At 38.7% G+C, this 11,075-nt stretch overlaps 1 pseudogene; it reads right to left on the minus strand.

The window, feature by feature from the left end:
• Positions 1–1,555: 1,555 nt before the first annotated feature.
• Positions 1,556–2,608, minus strand: LOC115291247 (annotated as a pseudogene).
• Between the last annotated feature and the right edge of the window lie 8,467 nt (positions 2,609–11,075).

Raw genomic sequence — 11,075 nt, forward strand, 5'->3', positions numbered from 1 at the left:
GGCAAGGGTGGGCGGGTCCCTAGAGGGGAGGGGACAGGTGTCCCCCAGCTTGCCAGCCTTCTCTCCGGGCTGAAGCGACTACTCCTTGGGAGCACAGACTGTCTTCATCACTGCGGGTTCGCCCACAGAGCCCGTATTGGAGTGCGCATGGGGCAGGTTTTCACACGAATACAGCAGTTTTTGCCTACAGGTTCTTTGCTTGCTAGGCTATCTCTTTCCTGGTTCTTTGACTAGGGAGAGTAGGTTTTTGTTGGGGCTTTTTTCCCCCTCTGTGTCCATGGGTGTTTCTATGTTGCTGGCTTCTTCAGCTTTACATCTGGTGTATATAAAAGAAACCTCACCAGCATATCCTTCAGTGGGTTCCAGCATCCCTAGATGGCTCTCCACTTTTCAGGTCTTCTGATATTTGTTGTTTTTAAATTTATTTATAAATTTGAGGTATGTAATTTTATATTAATTCAGGTATACAACATGAGTCTATGTATATTGTGAAATGATCACAATAAGACTAGTGAACATCTGTCCCCATACATAGTTGGTGACAGTTTTTTTCTTTTGAGGACTTTTAAGATCTATTGTCTTGGCAACTTTGAAATATGCAATATGGTATTCTTGGCTATCGTTACCATGGTGTGTACACCTTGCTATGTAAGCTGACCTCAGCAACCTGCACTTAAACTGCCATGGTGAGAATTTTTTTTCTTAAGTTTCAGTCTATGAAGAACTACTTACTTATTTATATATCTTATTATTTATTTATTTATTTTTATTTTTATTTAAGTTTTAATTCCAGTGTACTTAACATACCACTTTCTTATATATACAAAAATAAACTCTAAATGGATTAAGGACCTAAACGTAAGACATGAAACCATAAAAATCTTAGAGGAGAGTCACAGGCAGTAATCTCTCAGACACTGGATTTAGCAACATCTTTCTGGATATGTTTCCTGAGCCCAGGGAAACAAAAGCAAAATTAAACTATTGGGACATGAAAATAAAAAGCTTCTGCACAGCACAGGAAACAAGCAAGAAAACGAAAGGAACCACTGAATGGGAGAGGATATTTGCAAATGACATATCTGATAAAGGGTTACTATCCAAATATATAAAGAACCTTTACAACTCAACATCCAAAAAACAAGTAATCCAATGAATAGATGGGCAGAAGACATGAACAAACATTTCTCCAAAGAAGGCATACAGGTGACCAACAGAAACACGAAAAGATGCTCAATTTCACTCATCATCAAGGAAATGCAAATGAAAGCCACACAGAGATAGCACCTCACACCTGCTAGAATATGAGAATTTTTGAGATGGACGACCAGGCTCTCTGGGACTCCAACATCCTCCTGGCGAGAGAAGTAGCAGAGTTCCTGCACCAGGCTGTGAGGCAGCGGTGGCATGAGGTCCCCAGGTGTCAACTCAAGGAAGAACCATGAAAAGTGGTGCTGTCTGTGCGCTTGAAAAGCAATTTCACACGGGGGCAGCTCTCCCCGGGCGCCCCTGCATGATGTGGTTTAACAGGAAAAGCGGCCCCAGCTGGTTCCTGTTACCAGAGTGCGGCTCCAAGCAGGACCTTTGCTCCGGAAGAGCTTCCCGCGGATCCAGCCACGTGGTGCGCAGGCGGTCCGTGGCGGGAGGTGTGGAGTTCGGCTGCTTGTGACAGAAGCCTCGGTCCTGCTTTTTTCCTGCCCCAGCAGATGCGGCTGTGCTGCTTGGCGGGAGGAAGCACGGCGGGCCCATGCAGACCAGGACCTGGGTGGCGGTCTCTGCGGTGGCCTCTGCCGTCTGTGTCCGCTGCCTCCGTGGGACCTGTCCGGCAGCTGCGTGCGAGGCCCCAGCCCCATCCATCCTGCGGAAGTGAAGATCCGCTTCCCTGCCCCGCGGCCCACAGATTGTGGACAGACTTGCAAACCGTTCTCAACGGTTCCGTCTGATTGTGTTTCCAGTGGTACAGAAGGGAGACGGCCCTGTAAACCACAGTTGCTTCATGTCTACACCTCTTGGCAGCCTCCACCAAGTTGTTAATCGCATTCATCCACCACTGCCCACCAGAAATGTTTCAGAGGTGTCTCTGGGGCAGCTGTTGTAATAGACCCTGACATCTGCAGATTATCTCTCCATTTCAAAGAGGTCAGTTGCCAGGAATACAAAGACATGGGACGTTTTATACAGAGGTACAGATTTTGGAAAACCTCCATAACCTGGACGTGAGGGATAGGCATGCTGACTGCTATTTTCCTGATAAACGGGAGCAGCTATGTTTTCAGTTGTCATGTCAGTTTTTAAGTTCTTTGGAGGCAGGACAAGCCTGAGGAAGCCCCTGAACCGGAGCTTCATCCTTAACTTCTACCGCTGTCTCCCCATTTGGGTACAATCCTGGCTTCCTGTGTTTAGCGACTGGATGAGCTGAATGACGAAACTGCAGCTGGAACTATACTGTGTGAAATATCTCTTGGTTTCCTGAAGAAGATATTTCTTCTTTTGGTGACGGCTCATGTAAGTAGGTATGATGCAGTGGTGAAGAGAAAAATCTGTGGCAACCTCTAAGTACCAGCAGGTGGAGGCCACTGGTGTTTTGTTGGCTGGGATCACCAATCATCCAGGCACATCCTGGGTGGGTGAAATAGGTGAAGGGGGTCAGAAGTACAAACTAACAGTTATAAAATAAGTCAGTTATGGGGTGTAACGTACAGGATGATGTTTGTCTTATAAATTATACACAGTGTTATTAGTTATACTTAAAAGAATAGGGCAAAATACATCTATGCTCCCCGAAGTGGAAGTTGCTTTCCTATTTATATAGATAAATTCATTGTATTTTTACTTATTTTAATGTAGCCTTTATTTTAGTTATTTTTAACTTTCCAGAAAGAGCATCATGCTCAACTTATTTTTTAGGGACTTAATTTTTCCACATTAATATCTTATTGTTAGGAGTTATCCTTATGCCAACAAGTCCCTGTGTAGTTAATTAGTTTTGACAGCTATGTATACATAGCATGGTTCATTCATACAGTTTTCCTTTGAATAAATATTTGTGATGTTTTCAGATTTTTGCTATTGTGAACAGTGCTGGTATGAACAGTCTTTTACATCTGTCCTGTCCTACATGTGCTAGAGTTTCTAATGATATATATATGCTAGAGGGGAATGAATTGCTAGGCTACGGGCTATGTAAATCTTCAGCTATAGAATATGATGCCAAATTCTTTAACAAAGTGGTTGCACTAATTTTCATTCCCACTAGCAGTGTGCTATAAAATACTACAGATTCTTACTAAGTTGAAGTCTGAAAACTCTCCCAGGCAGTAAGCTGATGGGGTGATTGTGGGGCTCCCCTCAAATTTCCCTCCTCTCTGGCATCATTTGCTATCAAGTGTTGTGTTATGACCAATATCTAAAAACTACTGTTCCATATATTTTTGCTTTTGGTTTTGTTTTGTTTTTTTTTTTAGTGTTTTTAGTTGTTTTTGGCAGATGAGTCTATCTGGTTCCTGATTTTCCATCTTGTTTAGAAGTAGAAGTCTTTTAAAATCGTTTTAACTACTGTTTTCCCCTATAATAATTGCCTCTTTTTATTTATAAAATCATTTGTGTCTTTATCTTGATCAATTTTGAAGTTTAAAAAATTTTGTTTTTCCAAATAGCCGTATTTTGGCATTTTAGCTTTGTTAATCTCCATTCTTTGTTTTCATTTATCTCTTATCTTGTGTTTTCTTTAGTTTTATCCTGCTGTTCCTTTTCTGATCTCTTAAGATGGACAATTAATTCATTGATATTGAGGCTTTCAATTTTTTTCCATCAATAGTCATGTTTAAGGCTATAAATTTCCCTCAGATCACTGCTTTTTTTTATCACATAAATTTTGACATAGAGTTAAAAAAATTTAAATCAGCTCTACATATTTTATTTTATTTATTTTTTTAAGTTTGTTTTGAGAGAGAGTGCAAATGAGCGGGGGTGGGGGGTAGAGGGAGGAGAGAGAGAGAGAGAGAGGGAGAGAGAATGAATGAATGAATCCCAAGCAGGCTTTGCACAGTTAGCACAAAGGCCAATGTGGGGCTTGAATTCACAAACAGTGAGTGAGCTCATGACCTGAGCCAAAACCACGAGTTGGTGCTTAACTGACTAAACCACCACGCAGCCCTCAGTTCTAGATATTTTAAAATTTCCATTATGATGTCATTTTAATTCACAAGTCATTTATCAGGATTTTGAAAAATAAATTTCTAGTAAGTTGGAATTAAAAATTTGTATTTGTATTTTAATGTCTAATTTAATTGCATACTTATTTTTTATAAAATTGTTGAGGCTTTCTGTATGTCCTAATTCATGATAAATTTTTATAGTCATCTGTACTTGAGAATAATATTTTTATTCTAAGTGTCAGATATTCTTTAGGTTAAGTTTTTTAGTTGTGTAATTTAGATCTTGTATATGTGTCATTTTTTTTCTCTTTGATTTTTCAGTAATTGAGAGTAGTGTGCTGAAATCCCTCACTATAATAGTGGATTTATTACTCTATTCCTGCAGTTCCAATAAAATTTACTTCATATACTTTCAGGCAATTTTATTAGTAACTACATATTTAAAACTACTTTATCTTCTTGGATAATTGCATTAAATAGTGAATTGAATTCTCTGTCCTTAATAATATCTTTTACTTTGACATTTATTTTGTGTGTTGTTAGTAACGGCTATAGCAACTTTTCTTTTGGTTAAATTTGCTTCATATTTAATTTTCTATCCTTTTACTTTTATGTGTTCTTATGCTTTAGGAATATCTTTTATAAACAGCATATTTTAGATTTTATAAAATCCAAACTGTGACTTTATCTTTTAAAATTTAGTTAATATTTATTTATGCTAATTAATTATTAGTATATTTGGACCAGTTCAAAATATCTTATTTCTGTTTTTTTCCTCAGTTCCTGTTTCTTTTCACCCACCTCGTCTCCTTCTTTCCTTTAGATTAACAGCTATATCTGCTTAAAATGCTCATCAGAGAATGTTACTGATCCATAATGAGATAGGGACCTCGTGCTAGAGAATGTAAACTTGAAGCACCACTCCTTTCATTGCGAAAATCTTTTTGTAAACATCATGTTATCTGACCTAAGCAGTATATTTAGTGATGTGATTGAGACACACTTAGGTGCAACGAACTTCTCTTGCCAAGAACTGATAAACATTTCACAGACCGGCTAGGTTGGTGAACCGCAGTTTGAGTTACACTCGTCGTGAGAACCTAACTCTCAAAACGCGGAGACCATCTAAGCTTTTGAATAGGGTTTTATTAGAATGTTTCTCCTTTTATTTTGATCACACATTTCTTTCTTGCCCTCTCTTTAATATAGCAACCAACTTTAGGATAGCAACCAAGATATTTGATCTCTTTTATTCACGTATCACTTGCAGCATCTCTTGTATTTGTCCTCTGATTTAAGTACATCCCCACCCTGTTTTCATCATGGATCTTCAAATAGCAAACCTTCAGAGGCCTTATATTCCTGAGAATGTATCCATCAAGACTTTAGATTTGATTTAATTTTGGGCTGAATGATAAAATTCTAAATTCCAAGGTTTTTTTCTTCAATACTTTGGAAATTCTGTTTATGTTAGTCTTTAGGGCAGTGTTGCTTCCGAATAATTTGATTTTTATTTTTTTGATGTGATATGCTTTTTCCTCTGAATAGCTTTTATGTTTTTTTCCTTTATCTTTCTTATTCTTTTTTTTAAATTTATTTAAAAAAATATTTATTTCGTCTTTTGAGAGAGAGAGAAAAAGAGAGACAGAGCATGAACGGGAGGAGGGGGGCAAGAGAAAGGAGACATAGAATCTAAAACAGGCTCCAGGCTCTGAGCTGTCAGCACAAGAGCCTGCCATTGGGCTCGAATCCCTGGATGGCGAGATCATGACCTGAGCTGAAGTCGGATGCTTAACTGACAGAACCATCCAGGTGCCTCTTTTATTCTTTTTTTAAATGGTTATTTATTTTGAGACAGAGAGTGAGTGGAGGAGGGGCAGAGAGGGAGAGAAAGAATCCCAAGCAGGCTCCTTGCTCAGTGCTGAGCCTAACTTGAGGCTCCATCTCATGACCGTAAGGTCATGACCTGAGTAGATAGCAATAGTTGGACCCTACCGACTGAGCCACCCAGGGGCCCCTGTCTTTCTTATTTTTAATTCTTAATATAACGTGGTGTGGATTTTTTTTTTCTTTCTCCTCCTTGCCACTCTAGGCTCTTTCCATCGTAGGCCTGTTATCTTTAAGAAAAGCGAACATTTATCTACATCTTCAAATATTTACTCCTCTTTTAAAATTTCTTCTCTTTCTGTGATTTGGATTTTATACTTCCTTCTATTCCTTATATGTACTGAATTTTCTTTGCCCTTTGTTTCTCAGCAGCTTTCTTTTCTCATCTTTGTGTCCATGTCAACTATTATAATCTTATCTTTAAAATATCAGCTTCCCTCTTCTAAAAAAATAATTTTTAAGTTTATTTATTCATTCTGAGAGAGAGAGTATGTGTGTGTGAACAGGGGAGGGACAGAGAGAGAGGGAGAGAGAGAATCTCAAGCAGGCTCTGCACCGATAATGCATAGCCCGATGCGGGGCTGGAACCCTTGAACCCGTGAGATCATGACCTGAGCCGAAATCAAGAGTCAGATGCTTAACCAACTGAGCCACCCAGGCATCCGCCAACAGTACCTTTTTTATTTTATTCTATTTTCTATCCTTTCTATACTCTACTGGGCCCCCTCTTGTGCTTGCTGGAGCCAGTCTTTTCCTCTCACATCAGTTCAAAACAGCCCTCTGTCTTCATCTCTGGGATTTCTCATACTTTTCTTGGTGTCTTTGGTTGGTCTTGGGAGTGAGAAGCAATAACAATTGCCTGTTCACCTTCTAGTAGGATCTGGAAATGGATCCACCCACCTTTTGGTACTGTTTTTAGGGATCATCACTTTTTAGCACAAAGTAACATAATTTTTGTCTTGGTTTTATTATTACAAAAGGTGTTTAGGATATAAATATAAATGTAATATGTAAAATATTACACCTAAACTCTTTGCGTTCCTTTTCCAATCTTCTGCCACACACAATCACATTATTTTTATGCTGTGGTTTTTTTTTAACCACTCATTTATTTTGAGTGTATTTATTTTGATTCTTTTTATTGATTTTTATGATTCTACAGTGTTTTTAATATATTGTATAATATTCTTAAAAATTGCATACCAAATTACATTACCAAAGCTCTCTTATGTTTAGGCTATTTCCACTTTTCACAATTAAAAATGAATATAACATCTTTATAAATATCTTTTGTCTTTTGATTTATTGATTTAGATTGTTTTAAGAATGAGATTACAAGGTCCCTGGACATAAAACCTTTATGGCTCTTGATAAGTATTGCCAAATTGCCCTTCAAAGAATGATGCTATTCTTTAAATGGTTTTCTATATAATTATTCTGATGTATACTTAATTGCATATGCACAAACTTGTTGTATATCACTTAAGACAAATCCTCTTCTGTCTTTTACACTTCTCTGATTACATTTTTCAAGGATACATTAAATTAAAATGGTGATAGACCATCTCCTTTTTTTTTTTAAACCACTATTACTTCCAAATAGCCCTGTAAAATCCTCTTAATTCTAATTCTAATTCTAATTTAAGTAATTAGGAATATAAATATAAATTAAGGCAATGGGTGACATTTACTCCCTCAGATTCCAGCAATATAGAGAGCATGAATTACTTATATAGTTGGGAGTCTTAGGTGCCCCAGAGAGGTACAAAATATTTTTTGAAATCTACTTACTTCCACAAGTTTCTGAAAGTCTGGTCTTCCTCCTCTGTTTGGAACCATGTAAGTCCTTGGGGTTTTGTATCAGGCAAGAAGGGGATGGGAATGGGACAGCTGGGGCGCCTGGGTGGCTCAGTCGGTTAAGCCTCCGACTTTGGCTCAGGTCAGATCTCTTGTTTGTGGGTTCGAGCCCTGCACCAGGCTCTGTGCTGACAGCTCAGAGCCAGGAGCCTGCTTCCTGTTCTGTGACTCCTCTCTCTGCCCCTCCCCCTCTCATGCTCTGTCTCTCTCTGTATCAAAAATAAATAAAACATTAAAAAACAATTTTAAAAGAACAGCTATTGGACTTCTTGCTAACCCTAACATGTGGTGTTCAAATTAGATATTATTTGATATAGAAAATGTAAAATGTAACTTTTTTTTACATATTGAAGGCCTGCTATTCATATCTGCTATTATCTTTAAACAAAAACTCTGAATATACTGCTTATATATATATTGCTTACATCATGCTATGTAATTTACAAGATTTCCTGAAATAATTATGGTCAATATGTGCCAAGCACTGTTTTAGCTGTATATTTTATCTTTGCAGTAATTTTTGCTGCATAATAAATAATGTCAAAGTCTTGAGGGTTTGCAATAATAAACACTCATTTTCTCCTCATAGGTCTGTGGGTTGTCTGTGGCTCAGCAGGGTTCCAAGATTGCCCAGCCTTGGCTCTGGGCTCTGGGCTGGGTTCCTGTCTGCTTCCCCAGGGCCAGTGGCTGTCTGGGGCATGCCCTTCTTATTGCAGATAATGGAAGTATAAGTAGGCAGATGAAATCACACAAAAATATTTAAAACTCCTGCTTGTGGGGCACCTGAATGGCTTAGTGGGTTAAGTGTCCGACTTCAGCTCAGGTTATGATCTCGGAGTTCATGAGTTCAAGTCCCCATCTGTGCTGACAACTCAGAGCCTGGAGCCTGCTTCAGATTCTGTATCTCTCCCTCTGCCTCTCCTCTGTTCACACTCTGTCTCTCTTTCTCTCAAAAATAAATAAAGTTAAAATAAAAAAATAAACATTTAAAACTTCTGCTTGCATCACATGTACTAAATTTCATTGTCCCATGCAAATCACATGGCCAAGTGCAACTGCAGTAGAGTGCACTGTCCACAGTGGGAGGCACTGCAGAGTCATGTGGGAAAGAGTGTGGATGTATAACTTTATTAAGGGGCAAGTGAAGAATTGAGAACAATAGTCCCATGTATCATAATTCTCAAAATAATTGTGCAGATTGTTTATTATTAACTCATTATCATCCTCATCATCTATATGATGTTAATGGTGCTGATTGCACTGCATTTTAGGGAAGAAGCCTAGTGTGTTAGTTAGCTTGGGCTACCAGGACTAAATATCATAGACGGGGTGGCTTGAACAATAGGAATTTATTTCTCGCAGTTGTAGAGGCTGGGCGCCTGAGACTGGCATGCCAGCGTGATTGGGATCTGGGAGGGCTCTTTGCCTGTTTGGCCACCGTCTCACTGTGCCTTCACGGGGCAGACAGAGAGAAGGTACTAGCTCTCCAGTGTCTTTGTCTTTTTTTAATGTTTATTTATTTTGAAAGAAAGAGAGCACCAAAGGAGCTTGAGCAAGGGAGGGGCAGAGAGAAGAGAGAGAGAATCCTAAGAAGACTCTGCAATGACAGCAAACCCATGAACTTTGAGATCAAGACCTGAGCTGAAATCAAGAATTGGACGCTTGAACGACTAAGCCACCCAGGTGCCCCTCTAGTGTCTTCTCATAAGAGCACATCCTATCATGGGATCCACTCTACCTGTCAGCAGGGGGGCAAGTAAAGGGCAATGGCAGACATGAGGTTTTATTTGGCTTTCTGGGCATTCTTTTTATATCTCTTGCTTTGCTGCTGCCTATAGCTGAGATCATCAGAGTTTTTCTGTGATTCCTTAAGCCTTCTGATCTCTGAAAGCCAATGGTGGTTTTCCCTTACCTCTGCTCCCCCAGACCTTCCCATAATTTTGTAAGCACTTGTCATCTTTTATCAAATTTAAGATGCCATCAATTGTGTCTCGAAGAAAGGAAAAAAGCTACTAATTAGATTCAAATTTTTTTATCCCTAAGATTTTTCTATATTTTTAAAAACGCTCTTTTAGACTTAGATAGGTTTTAAAACACCTGCACATATAATTGTACATATGTAAAATTGTACATTCATTATTCCTGAAATAACTTCATATTCATAGTTTTGCTCTTCCTTTTTTTAAAAGCATATTTATTTAAAAAAAGAGAAAGAGCATGTCCTTGTGCAAGCATGGGAAGGGCAGGGAGAGAATTCTAAGCAGGATCCACACTGCCAGTGCAGAGCCCAACATGGGGCTTGATCTCATGAACCACAAGATCATGACCTGAGCCAAGATCAAGAGTCAGATACTTAACCCAGTGAGCTACCCAGGAGCCCCTGGAATTTTGCTCTTCTGAATCATTGTTTCCACGTAGAGTCCTGAGTGTGTGTTTTTCCACTTGTCAGGAGGCATTGGGAGTACTGGTAATGGATCATTTCTTATAAAAGTATTCCATTGTTATCTACTGTCTTTTCTTCCAAGCTGCTAACCGCCATTTTGCCAGTATGGCTGCAATTGTCTTAATTTTACGTCAACTCATATTCCATCCACAAAGAGTACTTAATTAGTTCGTGGCTTCAGTGTGTGAGGACTTACAACGGTCCAGTTGTGCTGCTGGGAATGGCTGTGAGATTTTGCACTTCTCTATGAGCTTGTTTTTTATCCGCCTTGATCCATCCACATTTCTGCCATGTATCAAGAACGAATTAGTGGGTTGTATAAGGTTCCTAGGTCTCTATTTTGAGGACTTTTAACTAGCTTCATGGGTATGCATTCTATTTTTTGAGTGCATACTATGACTTATTGAGGGAAGAGCTCATTATTTATGCCATTTTGCCATTTAAAATTAAATTTAAGACCCCTGGAATGTACAACAGCAAGAGTGAAACTTAATGTATATATGGACTTTGAATGATAGACAGTTGTCAGTGTTGACTCATTGATTGTAATAAATATTCCACCCTAGTTTGAGATATTGGTGGGGCAGGCTGTACATGTCTGGGGCAGGGGGTCTATGGGAACTCTGTTTTATCTGTTCACTTTTGCTGTGAACCCAAAATCATTCTAAACAATCTAAACAAGTCTATTCAAATATTAAATATAGCAATAATCTTGTTACTGGTAACTATGC

Source organism: Suricata suricatta, chromosome 5 (assembly GCF_006229205.1).
Source record: "Suricata suricatta isolate VVHF042 chromosome 5, meerkat_22Aug2017_6uvM2_HiC, whole genome shotgun sequence".
NCBI classification, from domain to species: domain Eukaryota; kingdom Metazoa; phylum Chordata; class Mammalia; order Carnivora; family Herpestidae; genus Suricata; species Suricata suricatta.